Raw genomic sequence first — 18,046 nt, 5'->3', positions numbered from 1 at the left:
TGCATGCACAGTCAGCAGCCACCCAAACTAGATCCACAATTCGGCGCGGCCTTGTACGCAAGCAGAGATCGCCGTCATGGAGATGGCGTCTGTGCAATGTGCTCCCTTGTCCTCATGGTGAACCAGGGAAGCCCCAGCCGCGCATGCACACCGGGAAAAGCAGGCTACAGTGAAAACAAGTGTCTACAAGAGCAGAAAATCTGGACATAAATGATTATTATATAATTATAACCAGATATAATATTGAAGTGCATAGTGCAAATCAGAATATAACAAATAATAAATAAATAATAAATTAATAAGGGAAGTGTTTAAATGCTATGTAAAGTGCAAAGTGAATAAAGTGCAAAATAGTATAATAAATTTAGCCTCATGCGGAACAAGACTGATATGACATATCAATTAAAATATGTATATAAATATTTGACAAAGTCCCATGCAAAGTTTCTTCATTTATATTGGACCATAGATGAATAGAATTGGTTATGCTTCCTCTGACACATCTGTTGAGAAAAATTATATATATGTTCATTGCTTCATAGATGAAGTCATATCACGTTGGCAAGCCATTCATCTCAATAATAAACCACAGATAGAAGAACATTGTTACAGGACCTGACAAATATAAAATATAACCATTAAAACAATGCTGATTAACAAAGAATTAACATAAAACCATCCCACCCCTAAAAAATAAAAGGATACTTGAAATTACAAAAAAGAACTAAACCCGAAATTTTCATTGAGAGGGTAAATCCAACGGCTCTCCACCTGAGCCAAAATTTTGGATAAGTCACCACCCCTAGGACCCATCGTAACTTGTGTCAATGTCAATAATACGTAATTTAGAGGAGTCACAATTATGAAAATTTCTGGTGTCTAGGTATTGTTTTGAGATTTTCATAACTTTGAGAATTTTTAGTTTTTTTCTATATCTCTTACATGCTCTCTCACTCGAATTTTTAATTCACCGGTGGCCATACCTATGTAAATTTTATTGCACGGGCATGTAGCACAATAAATGACCCCCTTGGATGCGCATGTCAGATTATGTAAAATCTTATGTCCTAGACCCATCAGAATTTTTTAATTCCTTGGTTTTGTCTAAATTTTTACGAGCTAGACAAAATGTGAAAGGAAAAAACCTCATAAATTCTCCAGTCCGATGTACCTGTTTGGTCCTTGGTGAATAATGGCTTCTCACCAGTAGGTCTTTCAAATTGTCCGATCTTTTTGCCATAATTAATGGTCTATTTGGAAGTGAATGACCCAATTGTAACGTCCGTCAGTTGCGAGTCTGAGCTGCACATAAGACAGCACCCCGAGAAACCCCGAGACCCTTTACCCCCATACAGGGATCTGGAATTACATCGGAGCCCAAGAGGTAGCTGCCTATGAGAGCACTGCACCGGAGCAGGACGGTCGCCAGGAAGGAACGAAAAACCGGGACCGAAAGCGTAGTCAGGAGTCAAAGGTCAGAAACCGGGCGAGCAGGAGAGGTACAAAAATCGGCAGGCTGAAGCAGAGTCAAAATCCAGGCTAAGGTCAGAGTCAAAAACCAGGCGAGCAGCAGAGGTACAAAATCGGCAGGCTGTAGCAGAGTCAAAAAATCCAGGCTAAAGTCAGAGTCAAAACCGGGCGAGCAGCTGAGGTGCAAAATCGGCAGGCTGTAGCAGAGTCCAAAATCCAGGCAAAGGTCAGAGTCAAAAGTAGCAATTTAAACACTAGATCTCTGATCTCTGGGGAAACCAAGACTACATCTGGCTGTCTGCAGGACAGGCTCCAAAGTATTTGGAGGATACGGCTATCCCTCACACGCCTGATGACCTAATCTGGACCGCCCCCAGAACCAGGCCAGATGGCGATGCACCTATCCCTTCACCTCTGACAGAAGAGCGAAGCCTGCGCCCACCAGACGCCTGTGCGGGGGCCCCTTCTCTGTCACCACCATCACTCACAGGAGAAACACGGTGATGCCCAATGACAGAGGCATGCGTCAAAGGAGCGGGACCACATGAGGACATAGCCCTCCTATCGCCGCACCACCAGTCGAAGGAGTCCGGCGCCTCCCAGCGGCCGAGGCAGGAACACCAGCCCTTAAGTTCGATGGTAACGTGACATTCTGGCACCTCCCAGTGGCCGAGGCAGGAACACCAGCCCCCGAGTCCGATGGCGACGTGACAGTACCCCCCCTTCTAAGAGGGGCCTCCGGACCCTCAAAACCAGGTTTGTTGGGATGAAGGAGATAAAACTTTCTGATTAAACCCTTGGCATGAACATTACTGGCAGGCACCCAGGACCTTTCCTCTGGACCATAGCCCTTCCAGTGCACCAGATACTGCACGGATCCTCTCACTAAGCGGGAGTCAAGGATTCTTTTGACTTCGTATTCCAAGACACCTCCGACCAAAATTGGAGGAGGAGGGGACTGGACAGGATGAATCGGAGAGCGGTACAATTTGAGAAGGGACTTATGGAATACATTAGGCAGTTTAAATGACTGAGGAAGTTTCAGACGAAAGGCTACTGGGTTAATTACCTCAATAATTTCATATGGACCAATAAACCTGGGACCCAGTTTGGCACTTTAAGCTTAATATTCCTGGTAGAAAGCCAGACTTTGTCTCCAACTCCCAGGTGCGGGCCCTTGGGGCGCCGTCTATTAACAGAAGAAGCTTGTCTAGTCTGTGCCCCTTTTCAGTTTATGTTGACTTCTGACCCGATAGTTTTTAACTGATGTATGGATCTTTCTACCCCGGGGAGCTCTGACATCTTAGAAGAGAATGAACCAAAGTGCGGGTGCAGCCCATGATTACAGTAAAAAGGGGTAGTCTTGATGGACTCATGGTACTGATTATTCATGGCAAACTCTGCTAACGGCAGGTGTTCCACCCAATCAGACTGATACTCAGAGACATAACAACGGAGATACTGTTCAAGAGCTTGGTTGGTGTGCTCGGTTTGACCATTGGTTTCAGGGTGACAGGCAGAGGAGCAGACAATTCAATTCCAATCCGTTTACAGAATGCCCTCCAAAATTTCGAAACGAACTGGGTACCCTTGCCAGACACAATATTCACAGGAGCACCATGCAGCCGTATAACATGAGTAATGAACAGTTTGACAAATGACACTGCTTGCTGAATCTATCCACCACCACACAGATACACGTCTTCCCTTCTGAGAGCGGTAAGTCAGTAGTTACAAGTCTATGGTGTTATTGATACCTGAATGCCCTGCAAGGACAGAATCATGCAATTCCTTCAGAACTTGATGGCGGAATATGGCAGGGACAAATAATTTTTGGGGAGGAGTAGTGTCAGGGGATTGTTCTGGGGATCTATGGATTTCTTCCAGAAGATCCAAAGACACAGCTGAAATAACAATCCCGTTAGCTAATATTGGAGTCCGTTCAGAGTCCTCGACCTGTGAGGGGCAAAAACTTTGAGAAAGGGCATCAACCCTTATATTCTTAGTACCTAGTTGGAAAGTGATCACAAAATCAAATCTAGAGAAGAACAAGGCCCACCTTGCCTGTCTAGGATTCAGTCTTTTTGCTGACTCCAAGTAGGTCAGGTTCTTGTGGTAATTACGGTGATCTTATGATTGGCACCTTCGAGGAAGTGGCGCCATTCCTCGAAGGCCCATTTGATTGCCAATAATTCCTGATTACCTATATAATAATTCCTCTCTGTGGAAGATAATTTTCGGGAAAAGAAGGCACATGGACGAAGTTGAGTGAGGGATGCAGTACCTTGCGATAGCACTGCTCCTACTCCAACTTCAGAGGCATCTACCTCTACAATAAAGGGGCGGTACAGATTAGGCTGAACCAATATCAGGTTAGAGGAGAAACATTTCTTTAATACAGAAAATGCATGAAGTGCTTCAGGCTTCCAGTTAACCACATCCGCCCCTTTCCGAGTCAAATCAGTGAGTGGTTTGGCTATCTCAGAAAATCCTTTAATGAATTTACGATAATAGTTGGTGAAACCAAGAAATCACTGCAGCGCCTTTAGAGACTTGGGTTGTACTCATTCCTTAATGGGTTGGATCTTAGCATGATCCATGCAAAACCCTTTAGCTGACACAATGTATCCCAGAAACTGTACCTCCTCAGCCATGAAAACACATTTCTCTAGTTTGGGGAATAAAGAATGCTCTCTAAGACTCTGGAGGACAGAACAGACATGTTGGATGTGTGTCATAAGGTCAGCAGAATAAATCAGGATGTCATCCAAATAAATGACTACATATACTCCACAGATGTCTCTGAAGATATCGTTCACAAAATTCTGAAACACTGCAGGTGCATTACTGAGCCCAAACAGCATTACGAGGTACTCAAAGTGGCCAAGGGATGTGTTAAACGCGGTCTTCCACTCATCTCCCTTTCTTATACGAACAAGATTATATGCTCTTCGGAGGTCAAGCTTAGTAAACCAACGGGCTCCTAACAGCTGATTAAAAAGATCAGGTATGAGTAGAAGCGGATACTGGTTTTTCACAGTGATTGCGTTTAACTCACGGTAATCAATGCAAGGTCTGAGACCACCATCTTTCTTTTCCACAAAAAAGAACCCGGCCCCAACTGGTGAGGTGGATGGTCTAATAAATCCTTTTTGTAAACTGTCTGCTAAGTAGTCTTTCATGGCCTGACACTCTGGACCAAAAAGATTAAATATTCTCCCCTTTGGGAGATGAGAATCCAATATCAAGTCTATGGGGCAATCGTACCCTCTGTGAGGGGGTGATTTCTCTGATTCTAATATAGAAAATACATCCTCATAATCCCTGAAAGCATAAGGTACAAAGGGACGTTTGACTTTAACTTGGTTCACTGGTAGCGATGTACAGTTGTCCTGACACTCTGGGCTCCAGCGCACGATATCACCCAAGTGCCAGTCAATGACTAGATTATGTTTGCGTAACCATAGTATACCCAGAATAACTGTGGATGATAAATTATCGATAACAAAAAATGACACATGTTCAGCATGTAATGATCCCACTGAAATTGATACTTCCTCAGTGACAAACTCTACTCCACCCTGGACAATAGATGTGCCGTTAATCACAGTGGTTTTAATGGGGGCATTAAGCCTTAGCAGTGGTACGCCAAGATTTCTTGCTACCAGGAAATCTATGAAGTTTCCTTCAGAACCACTATGTTAAGGGCTGGCGGAACGCACCCAATAATGGTAATAGGATTTGAGGTGCGTTCGCAGCCTCGGGTCCACTGTGCAGAGGTGGCAACCTGCAGCTAAGCAATGCGGAGAGATAAAAAGTATGAGAAAGCTGGACACCGGCGGGTAACCCCTGACCCGGTGCTTGCAGAGGCGGACTCTGTTACTCCACGGAGTCCACACCAGCCGGCGTATAAGCGAGACCTGTTAACGTCACAGGTCACTGCTATATGTAGCACCGCTCTGAGCGAATGCAATGTCTGCCCTGGTGATAACCACCAACCAGCCTAACAACTGTGCTGGTAAGCACACACAACAGAGCGCGGCGCTGCTCTGGCAGACACTGCGATAGCAGCAGTACGTAAGGTCTGTACTGGCTGATGCCTCAAGGCACTAGCGAACGGCGAGAGACTAAACTGCGATGCTAAGCAGTGCTAGAACTATGGTGCTACTCTGATCCCTGAACCCTAACTCATACTGTTAGGGCTGGCGGAACGCACCAAATTATAAAATAATAGTAGGTGCGTTCGCAGCCTGGGGTCCACCGTGCAGAGGTGGTACACTGCTGCTAAGTAATGGCGGAAGAATTAAGCGGTGTGAAACCAGTCGCACGTGGGTTCCGTCACCCAATGTGAACAGGGCGAACTCTGTTACTGCACAGAGCCGCACCACCGCTGAAAGTAGATGCCGGAGCCTGTTAACTCACAGAGCTCGGCCAAAAGAGCGCACAGTGTATGGCCACAGAACACTACCGCAAGGACACGGGGTTAGAGTCTTTCTAGGCCCACTGAACGCGCAGCGTTGCTACCGCGAGCGCCGCTATAGACGCTGGTTATGGAGCACGTGCACTGAGGCGTGCCGAGTCCCTGGTGAGGCCAGATGCCTGACTCAACCTCAAACCTACCTACACCTAAGCCTGGGCGCTAGCAGGCTAGGCTGCACAACACATGCATACCAAGGGTAGGGGTTTCTTAATGAGTCATTTACCAGAGACATTCATACGTGCATACATCACTCACTCCACATAGTCTGTAAATACAGTCTATACTAGCGCATGGGCGAGCGGCCATGCGAACCTTTTATAGCCACGGGTGTTGTGAGTTCATTTTCCCCTTCGTCACTGAGATGTCATGGTCACGTGTGTCAGGACGCAGATGATGCCGCAAGGCGAACCCATAACACACGTGACCCTGGATACACCGCCTCCAGTGGGGCGCATTTAAATAATAAAAACGTGCAGGTGGATACGCCGCCTCCACCTGGCGAATTTAGGTATTACACGTTATACATACAATATCTGGAAACACCGCCTCCAGTAAGGCGCATTTAAATAATAAAGGGGGGAACCTGGGTAACTTTAACAATGGTGGGCCCTGCAATAGGGAAAAGGGAATTGGAGACCTCCTGAGCTCCCCTGAGCCAGTGTCCCTGCACTCCTAACGTTCCCTATGCCGGTTTCGCACCGGGCGCCGCACGCGTACCTCAAAGCCCTAGCTCACCCTGAACCTAAACCCTCACTAGGGAATAGGTCGGTGCGGAAACTAATCCCACCACTGCACTAATAACACACATGAGGAAAGAGACAATACAGGGGAAACACCACTTAGCTTTGCTCTGTTGCGTGCGCTCCCAGCAACAGAGCCCTCCACCTGAGTGCATCTTCTCCTCCACCTGGATCCATCACCATAACAGGATCCTTCACCTTAGTGCAGCCTTGGAGCAGAGTCCAAAACCAGTTTAGAAAATTAGGAAGGGGAAAGGGAAATTTGTGCTCACCAAAATAGTCCTGTAAGCCGGTCGTGCCTAGGGATCAAATGGCTGACCACCATGTGTTGCAAACATAAAAAGAGAAGGAAGATCCGGCACTGGAGACTTGATAAAATCCACGATGAGTTTTATTCACATAATTTCATGATAAAACCATAAAGGGGAAAACAGACCCCCCCACGCCTGACGCGTTTCGAACCTTACACCAGGTTCTTCCTCAGAGACATGAAACAAAACAGTTCACAAAATGATTATAAACATTCCTAATCAGCAGAGGGACTCCACACATGTGTATAATCAAAGAGGCAGACAACTAAGCCCTCAAATCACTGGTGGAGTCACTCCCTTGCAAGAAGAAAGAAAAAAAAAAAAAAAGGAAAAGACCTATACAACAATGGACAAGACATAGAATATATAAAAACATGTGCAATACACACGTATAAATGTATAAATACATAGCAACTATCAAATGACAAACAACAAAACAAAAAAAAAACACCAAAAATCTCAGCACTCAATAGAAATACATAAGATCATTTCTATAATTTAGACCTTGCGGATATCGTGCATCAAGAGCAAGTATCCAGAAGGCTTCCCGACAGTGTAGTAAATGTTCCCAGTCACCCCCTCTGGGGGGTTTCAATACCCGTTCTATTCCCTTAACTTTAAGACTGCATAAATTACCCTTGTGTATTTCAAGGAAATGTTTGGACAAGCCAGACACATTCCTACGACTGGACATAGACTCTGGATTAGAAGCGGTGATGTGCTCACTTAGTCTCCTCTTCAGGCTGCGTGTAGTACAGCCAATGTAATATAAACTGCACAATGTGCACTCTGCCATATACACTAAGTGTGTGGTGTTACAATTCATGTAGGTTTTAATTTTGTAGGTTTGTTGTGTACTAAAATTAACAAATTTATCTGTAATATCCATATAGCGGCACAAACCACACAATTTTTCACCACACTTATTTTTTGAATCAGATCTTTTTTATTAAACATTCAGGAATCAATACAGAAAGAATATGACATCTTATATAGCTAGTAAAATTTACATTGAGAGCAGATATTATTTAAAGGGTAAAACTCTTCCTGTGTAAGAATAAATAAAAAGAAGAAATCTCAAAACACAGATATTTGCATAAAATTGAGCCTATAAACAACATGGCTCCACAAATAAACAAAAATCAAAATTATACATCAGTGCCTCATTTCAGCGGGAAAACCATCCCCGCCAGCCGCGCCACTCCGCATCATATTTCGCCCCCCCCCCGCCCCCCACGGATATCAGGTCCAATCCACCCCAGCTCCCTCCCACCGCGCCACTCAAAATCTACTTCGCCACAAAGGGCACTAGACTTTATTTTCACCCCCCAAGCATCCCCTCATCGCAAGCACAACAGCAACTGGTCCAACATCGCATCCCGTACCAGTGCGCCCGAGGGGAGACCCGGTGACTCCATCCATGGCTGCCAAATTTTGTAAAACTTTCTTAATGCATTTCTTTTTAAATAAGCCCCCCTTTCCAATCTGATGACATTATTTAGTTTATTTTTAAGCTCTGACAATGTTGGTGGCATAGGATCCAACCAATGATATGCAAGTATCTTTCTTGCCTGATACAGGATGCGTGCTATTCCCAGGGCCACTGCAGAGTCCGGGTCAACCCCCTCCTCCCACAAATTCAACAAACATAGACGAGGTGACGGTCGTATTGTGATATGGTATACTTGGGCTATGAGTCCCAGGGTCTGCCTCCAGAAATCCCCAATGTGCCCGCACTCCCACATAACATGCATCAAGTGGGCATCATCCTGCCCACACCTAACACATTGTGTATTGGGCCTAAGTCCCATTTTAAATAATAAGCTGGGTGTTTTATATACCCTGTGAATGAGATATATTTGCGAAAGCCGCTGGCACTCAGAAACCGCCATTTTAGGGACCTGTTCTAGAATATCGGACCACTGGTCCTCCGTCAGGGGGCCAACGTCCCGTTCCCACTTATTCTTAGCAGCAGTCAGTGGATATGTCTCCAGATGGGCAGGTAATAATCTTTTATATAATTCAGAGATAAGTCCCCTAGAAGACTCAGATGTAAGTAGCATATGTAGTGTTTGATTATGTGTCACTATCACCGGATTTGTCCTTCTCTGTTTTTCCAATGCATGTCTTAGCTGTAAGTACTGATAAAAGAAGACGTGCGGGAGGTGAAATTCTGTTCTCAATTGTTCAAAACTCTTAAGAGTATTATTTTGCAAAATTTGTGACACCAGATAAATCCCTTTATCTTCCCATCTTCCGAACCCCACCAGCTTTTTGATCTCTTGCAAATCCGGATTTCGCCACAATGGCCACAATTCCGTAGGCCCATTTATCTTCAAAAGAGACTTACCCCTATCCCACACCTTGAAAATCATAGCCAACGTGGGGTATCGTGCCCCATTTATCTGCCGTCTTCCCACCTCCAACCGGCACCCTGGATATTTCCATACCGATCCTTCCCTCACAATATCACCACCATTGTCACACGCCCCGTCTCTACCCCAACCCTTAAGATGTTGCATCTGGGAGGCTATAAAGTATATGAATGGGTTTGGCACCGCCAATCCTCCCTCCTCCTTCCCTCGCTGCAGTATCTCCAAGCGAATCCTAGCCTGTTTTTTCTTCCAAATTAATTCCCGGAATAATGTATTTATTTTTGCAAAAAAGTCCCTACAGATCCACACCGGAGAATTATGTATCAAATATAATAATTGTGGCATCATTACCATTTTGATTAAGTTAGATCTACCAATATTCGACAACGGCAGGCGACACCAAGTATGTACTTTTGCTCTAAATCGCTGCAACAGGGGCTCCAGATTCAGAGCCCGAAAATCCTTCGGGGCAGGACTAACAATTATACCCAGATACCTAAACCTCCGAACTACAGGGACCGGTATCTGCAAATCTGAGAAATCCGCCGGGAGAGGGTCTATCGGCATTAAAGCTGATTTGGACCAATTAATCCGAAGACCAGACCTCAGCCCAAATTCTCGAATGACCTCCATTGCCGGCAAAATCGAGGAATGTACCTTATCTAAATATAGAAGTAAATCATCCGCGTACAATGATATCCTCAACTCCACAGTTCCACATCTGAATCCCATTATTTCTCTGGACTTCCGAATTGCAACTGCCAATGGCTCCACCGCAGTAGCAAATAGCAAGGGCGAGAGCGGGCACCCCTGTCTAGTACCTCTCCCAAGAGGAAAAGACTCAGAGACCCTGCCATTAGCCCCAACCTTCGCCACCGGCGAGCCATACAACAGCCTCACCCAATTTATAAATCTGTGTCCAAAGCCCATTTTCCGAAGTACCGCCCACAAAAAACCCCACTCCAAACTATCGAACGCCTTAGCGGCGTCTAAGGACAAAATTGCTCTTCCCCCCAACTCCCCAGAACTATGTTGAATCCCCAAGTATAGTTTCCTAAGGTTCATAGATGTGGCTCTGCCTGGGATAAATCCCGTCTGATCCTTCTGTATAACAGATGAGATAACTCGGGACATCCTATTGGCGAGTACCCTGGCCAATAATTTAACATCTGTTGATAATAGGGAAATCGGGCGATATGAATCCGGAACCTCTGGATCCTTTCCGGGCTTTAATATTAAAACTATCAAAGCTTCCCTCATAGATGGCGGGAGGACCCTCTGCCTTTCAGCCTCTTCAAATACCTTAAGTAGCTTAGGTAGCAGTAAGGGTGCATAGGTTTTGTAAAACTCGCCAGGCAGGCCATCCATTCCTGGAGCCTTTTCATTTTGCATCTGACCAAGCGCCTCCTCCAACTCCTCCAACAGGATGTCCCGATCCAATGAATCCCTATCGCTATCAGCCAATGCAGGGAGAGAGAGCGCATCCAGGTACTGCTCAATCTCAGTCTCCGTGAGACTGCAATCTGATGTGTATAGTCGCATATAATACCTCCTTATCTCACTCACTATGTCCGCACTGTCTGTCACAGGACCACCCGAGTCCGTTTTTAGCCTATTGATATATGAAGATCCGTCCTGTGCTCTAATGACCGTGGCCAATAAATGTCCTACTCCCTCCCCCTCTATAAAATATTTTTGTTTGAGGAAATAACGTTTATTTGCTGCCGCCGACATGAGGTTTTCCCTGAGCGACCCCTGTGCCTTCTCCAAAGCTTTTTTAGTTTCCTCTGTCGGATTGAGTATCACCGCAGCCTCCGCAACAGACACCTCCTGGATCAGACTCTGGGTGTAGCGTCTATTTTGGCTTTTCCGTGTGCATATTTCTCTAATATATAAGCCCCTGACATAGGCTTTCATGGAATCCCAGACTATGTGTGATGATGCAGAGTACTCATTAAGTTGAAAATATTCTAGAATGGCATCATGCAAAGATCCCCCTATAAGCTGGATCCAGAAGGGATTAAGCTTCCAGATAGGTCTAGATAGGGTGAGGGGGTGTCCCCATGAAAGTGTGACATGTAGCGGCGAGTGATCAGATACACTTCTAGGCAGGTAGGCCACCCCTCGTACATATGGGGTCATGAGTGTATTCCCAATGGCCAGGTCTATCCGTGACATAGCGTGGTGGGAGCTAGAGTAGCAGGAAAACTGTCTGGCTGTGGGGTTTCGGACACGCCAAAGATCTACCATACCCAGCTCCACTAACGTTCTAGCAAATGAGGTTGAGGCTGCATCCTCTGATATGTTTCCCGAATGCAACTTATCCAAATAGGGATGCAAATATGTATTAAAATCTCCTATTAGAAGAGTCGGCGCAGGGGGAAAGGAACCCAAAATAGACAAGATTCTTTTTACTGGTTCGACTGAATAGGGCGGGGGGATGTATATGGCAACCAAAATAAATTGTATACCGTATAACGTGCAAAGCAAACATACAAATCTGCCCCCAGGGTCAACCACTGATTTAGTACATGAGAAGGGGATGGACCTGTGCACCAGCACACTGACACCCCGCGCATGGGTCGAGTACGTGGAATGATATTCATGTGAAACCCATCCCTTTCTTAGCCAATGAATATTATCTTTCACCATGTGGGTCTCAGACATACACAGGATAGCCGGGAGAAATTTCTGCATATTAGTAAATATAGCACATCTCTTATTTGCATCCCCGAGCCCCCTAACATTCCACGCTACAATATTAAGTGATATCGCCATAAGAGCAGACTAAAAAATGAGAAATCGGAACATACTCCACTCCCGAGGGAGAGAGGCAATCTCCACCATCCCTCAGTACAATGAATTGGGCGACACGGCTGACGCACATCACATCCCACAGAACAATTAGGGAATACAACAACAAACGAAAAAAACAAAGGAGGGAGAGGGAGCACTGCACACCAGTGCACAGCGCCCCTACCCCCAAACACAAGTGTAACTTGCACATTTCTCTCAAATAGAGAGAATCAGGGCTAGAAAACTCGCCCAGAGTCCATGCAGGGAGAAGGGTCCACAGCTTGTCACTGTAACGAGTGTCCACAGCAATCCGGTCAGCTCCCGCCCTGAATCCGAAATGGAATGAACAGTAGTAATTATACCAGCATAGCGTCCTAGACAAAAAGGAGTAACACCTGGTGGCGAAAAAAGGGAGAACTTCAAGTATTCTTCCTCCTCATGGACCTCTCATTAATATCCAGCCAGGACAGCGCCATTCCCGCCGTATCAAAAAAGTGCGTTTCTCCATTCACATCAATCCGCAGTCTAGCAGGGTACATCATGGAATATGTCACCTGTAAGTCACGTAGGCGTTTTTTAATCTCAATAAATTGCGCCCTTTTACGCTGCACCTCCAGGGAAAAATCAGGGAAAATGGAGACTTTCCTCCCATTAATAGCAAGTTCCTTAATGTCTCTTTCACCACACTTATAATTGCCCAAGTAATTTAACCACGTAGGTTTAGTGCAATCAGACAAATACAATGAGGGGGACAAAAAATGACTCAAATTTTTAGCTCTCTTTGGAACACACCTATGTCCACCAGCCAATATCTGCGATAAGACTGGATCTTGATGCAGTAAGGGAAGATGTTTATTTATGATTTTAATAACACCCTTGTAATCTGAACTGAAAGCGGTAGAAAAAGTGGGAATATTTTTATTTTGATTAGTGTGTACCATGTCATTCTGCAATAAACTACTCCTAGTTTTGTTAGCCACTTTCTTAATAGCCCTATTTAACATCCAGTTCTTATAACCCCTTTTTGATAGCCTGGTGCAAATTTTACGACGCTCGGATTCATAAAGAGCGTCATTAGAGCATGATCTTTTGGCACGGATTAATTCACCCAACGGTAAATTTCGTATCACATGTGGCGGGTGACAACTATCCGCATGCAATATGGCATTACCACTGGTATCTTTTCTATATAGGGAAGTATATATATTCCCCGTTTTGACATCTCCCATAATTTTAACATCCAGATATGTGGCACAAATGCCATGTATTTCGTGGGTGAATTTAATATTCAAAGAATTAGTCCCAATATACTCAAAAAACTTAAGCATGCCAGGAGAGGGAGATACATCACAACGATCAAACCACAATAGGATCACGTCATCAATGTATCTCCCCCACCACAATACATTGTCTAAATAGGGATTATCCATAGTATATATATATATTTGTTCTCCCAAAAGGACATATATAAGTTGGCCAGAGTAGGAGAAAATTTTGACCCCATCGGGCAGCCACACACCTGAAGATAGTACTTAGTGTCAAATTTGAAAAAATTGGTGTTCAAAAGATGTTGTAACGCCATAATAATAAATTTTTTAAGATCAGAACTGAAATTACTTTCTTCAGTCAAAATGGTGGAAACAGCAGATAATGCCAAATCATGAGGTATACATGAATATAGAGCAACAACATCACATGTTATCCATGTGTGGTGAGGCCCCCATGCAACCTCCTGAAGTGCCTGCAGAAGCTGTTTGGTGTCTCTAATGTGACCTGGTGTTTTCAAAACCAAAGGTTGTAATTTTCTGTCTATCCACTGGGAGAGTTTTTCATTAACCCCTCCAATACCGGCCACTATGGGCCTGAAAGGTGGAGGAAACACGCCTTTATGAATTTTGGGTAAGGCGTGAAATACAGGACACACTGGTTTATCCACATATAAAAAATCAGCCATACGCTTGTCCAATACTCCCAAAGCAAGACCCTCCTGCAAAATCACAGATAAACCCTGCTGAATACAGCTTGTAGGATCATTGTTGAGAGGATGATATGTATTAATATCAGATAACATGGATAAAATTTCATTGCGATATAGTAGTGAGTCTAGAATCACCACTGACCCCCCTTTGTCTGATTGGCGGACTACTATATGTTGGTTCTTACTTAGTAAATGAAGCGCATGCTGCTCAATTGCAGATAAATTCATACAAGACTGCACATCTGAATCCAACAGAGATTTAACATCACGTTCTATTGCCCTCTGGAAAGTATCCATAATGGGCACTCTAGATATCAGGGGATAAAAAGTGGGGTTAGATATCTGTACATTTGTGTCACATTGTACTGCTGTATGTTGATTTGTGTTCTCCAAACTAGACAACATGTCAAACAAAATTTGATCTCTAACAGGAGCAGCAAGTGGCAACGAATCAACATTGTTTGAACTCAAGGATGATATATCAGAAAATTGATTACCAATACCAGAATCAGGAGTAAAGAAATGTCTCTTAACTGTTAATAATCGCACAAATCGATTGACATCACATAATGTTTGAAACAAATCCCCTCTACATGTAGGAACAAAGGAAAGTCCTCTCTTCAAAACGCTCAGCTGAGCTTCACTCAGTATGGTAGCTGAAATGTTTATAACTGTAAACTCATCAGACGCAGCAATGTTACCGTTTATTTGGCATTATCTGCTGTTTCCACCATTTTGACTGAAGAAAGTAATTTCAGTTCTGATCTTAAAAAATTTATCATTATGGCGTTACAACATCTTTTGAACACCAATTTTTTCAAATTTGACACTAAGTACTATCTTCAGGTGTGTGGCTGCCCGATGGGGTCAAAATTTTCTCCTACTCCGGCCAACTTATATATGTCCTTTTGGGAGAACAAATATATATATACTATGGATAATCCCTATTTAGACAATGTATTGTGGTGGGGGAGATACATTGATGACGTGATCCTATTGTGGTTTGATCGTTGTGATGTATCTCCCTCTCCTGGCATGCTTAAGTTTTTTGAGTATATTGGGACTAATTCTTTGAATATTAAATTCACCCACGAAATACATGGCATTTGTGCCACATATCTGGATGTTAAAATTATGGGAGATGTCAAAACGGGGAATATATATACTTCCCTATATAGAAAAGATACCAGTGGTAATGCCATATTGCATGCGGATAGTTGTCACCCGCCACATGTGATACGAAATTTACCGTTGGGTGAATTAATCCGTGCCAAAAGATCATGCTCTAATGACGCTCTTTATGAATCCGAGCGTCGTAAAATTTGCACCAGGCTATCAAAAAGGGGTTATAAGAACTGGATGTTAAATAGGGCTATTAAGAAAGTGGATAACAAAACTAGGAGTAGTTTATTGCAGAATGACATGGTACACACTAATCAAAATAAAAATATTCCCACTTTTTCTACCGCATTCAGTTCAGATTACAAGGGTGTTATTAAAATCATAAATAAACATCTTCCCTTACTGCATCAAGATCCAGTCTTATCGCAGATATTGGCTGGTGGACATAGGTGTGTTCCAAAGAGAGCTAAAAATTTGAGTCATTTTTTGTCCCCCTCATTGTATTTGTCTGATTGCACTAAACCTACGTGGTTAAATTACTTGGGCAATTATAAGTGTGGTGAAAAATTGTGTGGTTTGTGCCGCTATATGGATATTACAGATAAATTTGTTAATTTTAGTACACAACAAACCTACAAAATTAAAACCTACATGAATTGTAACACCACACACTTAGTGTATATGGCAGAGTGCACATTGTGCAGTTTATATTACATTGGCTGTACTACACGCAGCCTGAAGAGGAGACTAAGTGAGCACATCACCGCTTCTAATCCAGAGTCTATGTCCAGTCGTAGGAATGTGTCTGGCTTGTCCAAACATTTCCTTGAAATACACAAGGGTAATTTATGCAGTCTTAAAGTTAAGGGAATAGAACGGGTATTGAAACCCCCCAGAGGGGGTGACTGGGAACATTTACTACACTGTCGGGAAGCCTTCTGGATACTTGCTCTTGATGCACGATATCCGCAAGGTCTAAATTATAGAAATGATCTTATGTATTTCTATTGAGTGCTGAGATTTTTGGTGTTTTTTATTTTTTTTTTTTTGTTCTTTTTTTGTTTTGTTGTTTGTCATTTGATAGTTGCTATGTATTTATGCATTTATACGTGTGTATTGCACATGTTTTTATATATTCTATGTCTTGTCCATTGTTGTATAGGTCTTTTCCTTTTTTTTTTTTTTCTTTCTTCTTGCAAGGGAGTGACTCCACCAGTGATTTGAGGGCTTAGTTGTCTGCCTCTTTGATTATACACATGTGTGGAGTCCCTCTGCTGATTAGGAATGTTTATAATCATTTTGTGAACTGTTTTGTTTCATGTCTCTGAGGAAGAACCTGGTGTAAGGTTCGAAACGCGTCAGGCGTGGGGGGTGTCTGTTTTCCCCTTTATGGTTTTATCATGAAATTATGTGAATAAAACTCATCGTGGATTTTATCAAGTCTCCAGTGCCGGATCTTCCTTCTCTTTTTATGTTTCCAAAACCAGTTGCAGCTGCTTAGAACCAGAGTCCCAAGGATGAGTTCAGCTGCTGACACGAAGTCGAGCATGCTTGAGTCCAGCTCAGCGGCCAAGTCCCACATGGTGAGTGCCACTCTCCATAGTAGCCACTCCACCACCCCATGCAGACACTTCCCGCTGACACCATCACTGCGACTCCACCACGCCATGCCAGCCCTTCGGTCAGACACCATAGCTGACACTCTTCCCCCCTGGCTAAGCTGCGCAGGACTCCTCACCAGCTCCATCCTTCATCCAGGCTCTCCAAACTCAGAGTGAACACAAACTCACAATATCACAGGCAGTGGTTGCACACCTCTAGCACACCTTTATAGGGTGTGACACCTGATACCTAATTAAGTGCACAAAAACCCAAAGTGCAATACCACAACCACCACCGGGGACAGTCAAAACACCTTTGAACTTAACCAAAGTAAAAAAAATTCACTTTGTGCTTTTAATACCGCCAGATCCAACACTGGATCATGACATGAGGTCTGGTGAACTCCCTATTCTGGTAAAGGAAGGTAATGAGCCTGATTATCAGGCACCTGAGCCTAATGAGGATGACTGGCTGAGTGGAGTCACTGACTGGATATAAGGCTGCCAACGCCCTTCTGCCCTGCGGGTGATTTCTCTGTGGACTTCTAGGACACCAGTCTGATTCCTGCTTCCCTAAAGCTAAGTTTTCTGCTTTGCCTGTTTGTATTTATGTTTTGTTTTTGTTTTCCTTGCTTTTCTGGATTCTGCCATTCCCTGCTGGGATGAGCTGAATCTCCTTTTGCCGGTTGCTCTGTCTTCAGAATATTCCTGAGTACTGACATAGCTTTTTTCAAGCCTAGCGTCTTCAGGGCCTTTTTCACTGTCACTCTGTTGGCTCTTATTTTCATAGGGTTTTTCACGGATTGCAGACAGCAGCCTTCCTGTCCTTTCCTATCTAGGTAGTTTGGGCCCTGTCTTTGCTCAGTCTATCTTTCTGTCTGTGTTAGTGTTTTCATCTTGCTTCACCGTCATTATATGTTGGAGGCTGCCTATTGCTTTGGGGTCTGCTCTGGGGCAGTTTAGATTTCCCCTTTCTTTCTTTAGGCTTATTTAATTCTCCGGCTGTGATCGAGGGGTCTAGGGCATCGTAGGAACCCCCCACGGCTACTGTTAGTTGTTGTGATAGGATCAGGGGTCTGCAATCCGATAGCTGCCAACCTCTCTGGTTTTCTGGACTTAGCTAGCAGTTCTGTTTTTGCCTCCTACGGTGACTCAATCATAACACACGGGCGT

The sequence above is a fragment of the Dendrobates tinctorius genome, unplaced genomic scaffold, assembly GCF_039654945.1.
Source record: "Dendrobates tinctorius isolate UK_male_01 unplaced genomic scaffold, ASM3965494v1 ptg000028l, whole genome shotgun sequence".
Taxonomy (NCBI): Eukaryota; Metazoa; Chordata; class Amphibia; order Anura; family Dendrobatidae; genus Dendrobates; species Dendrobates tinctorius.
This window is presented reverse-complemented; position numbering follows the sequence as displayed.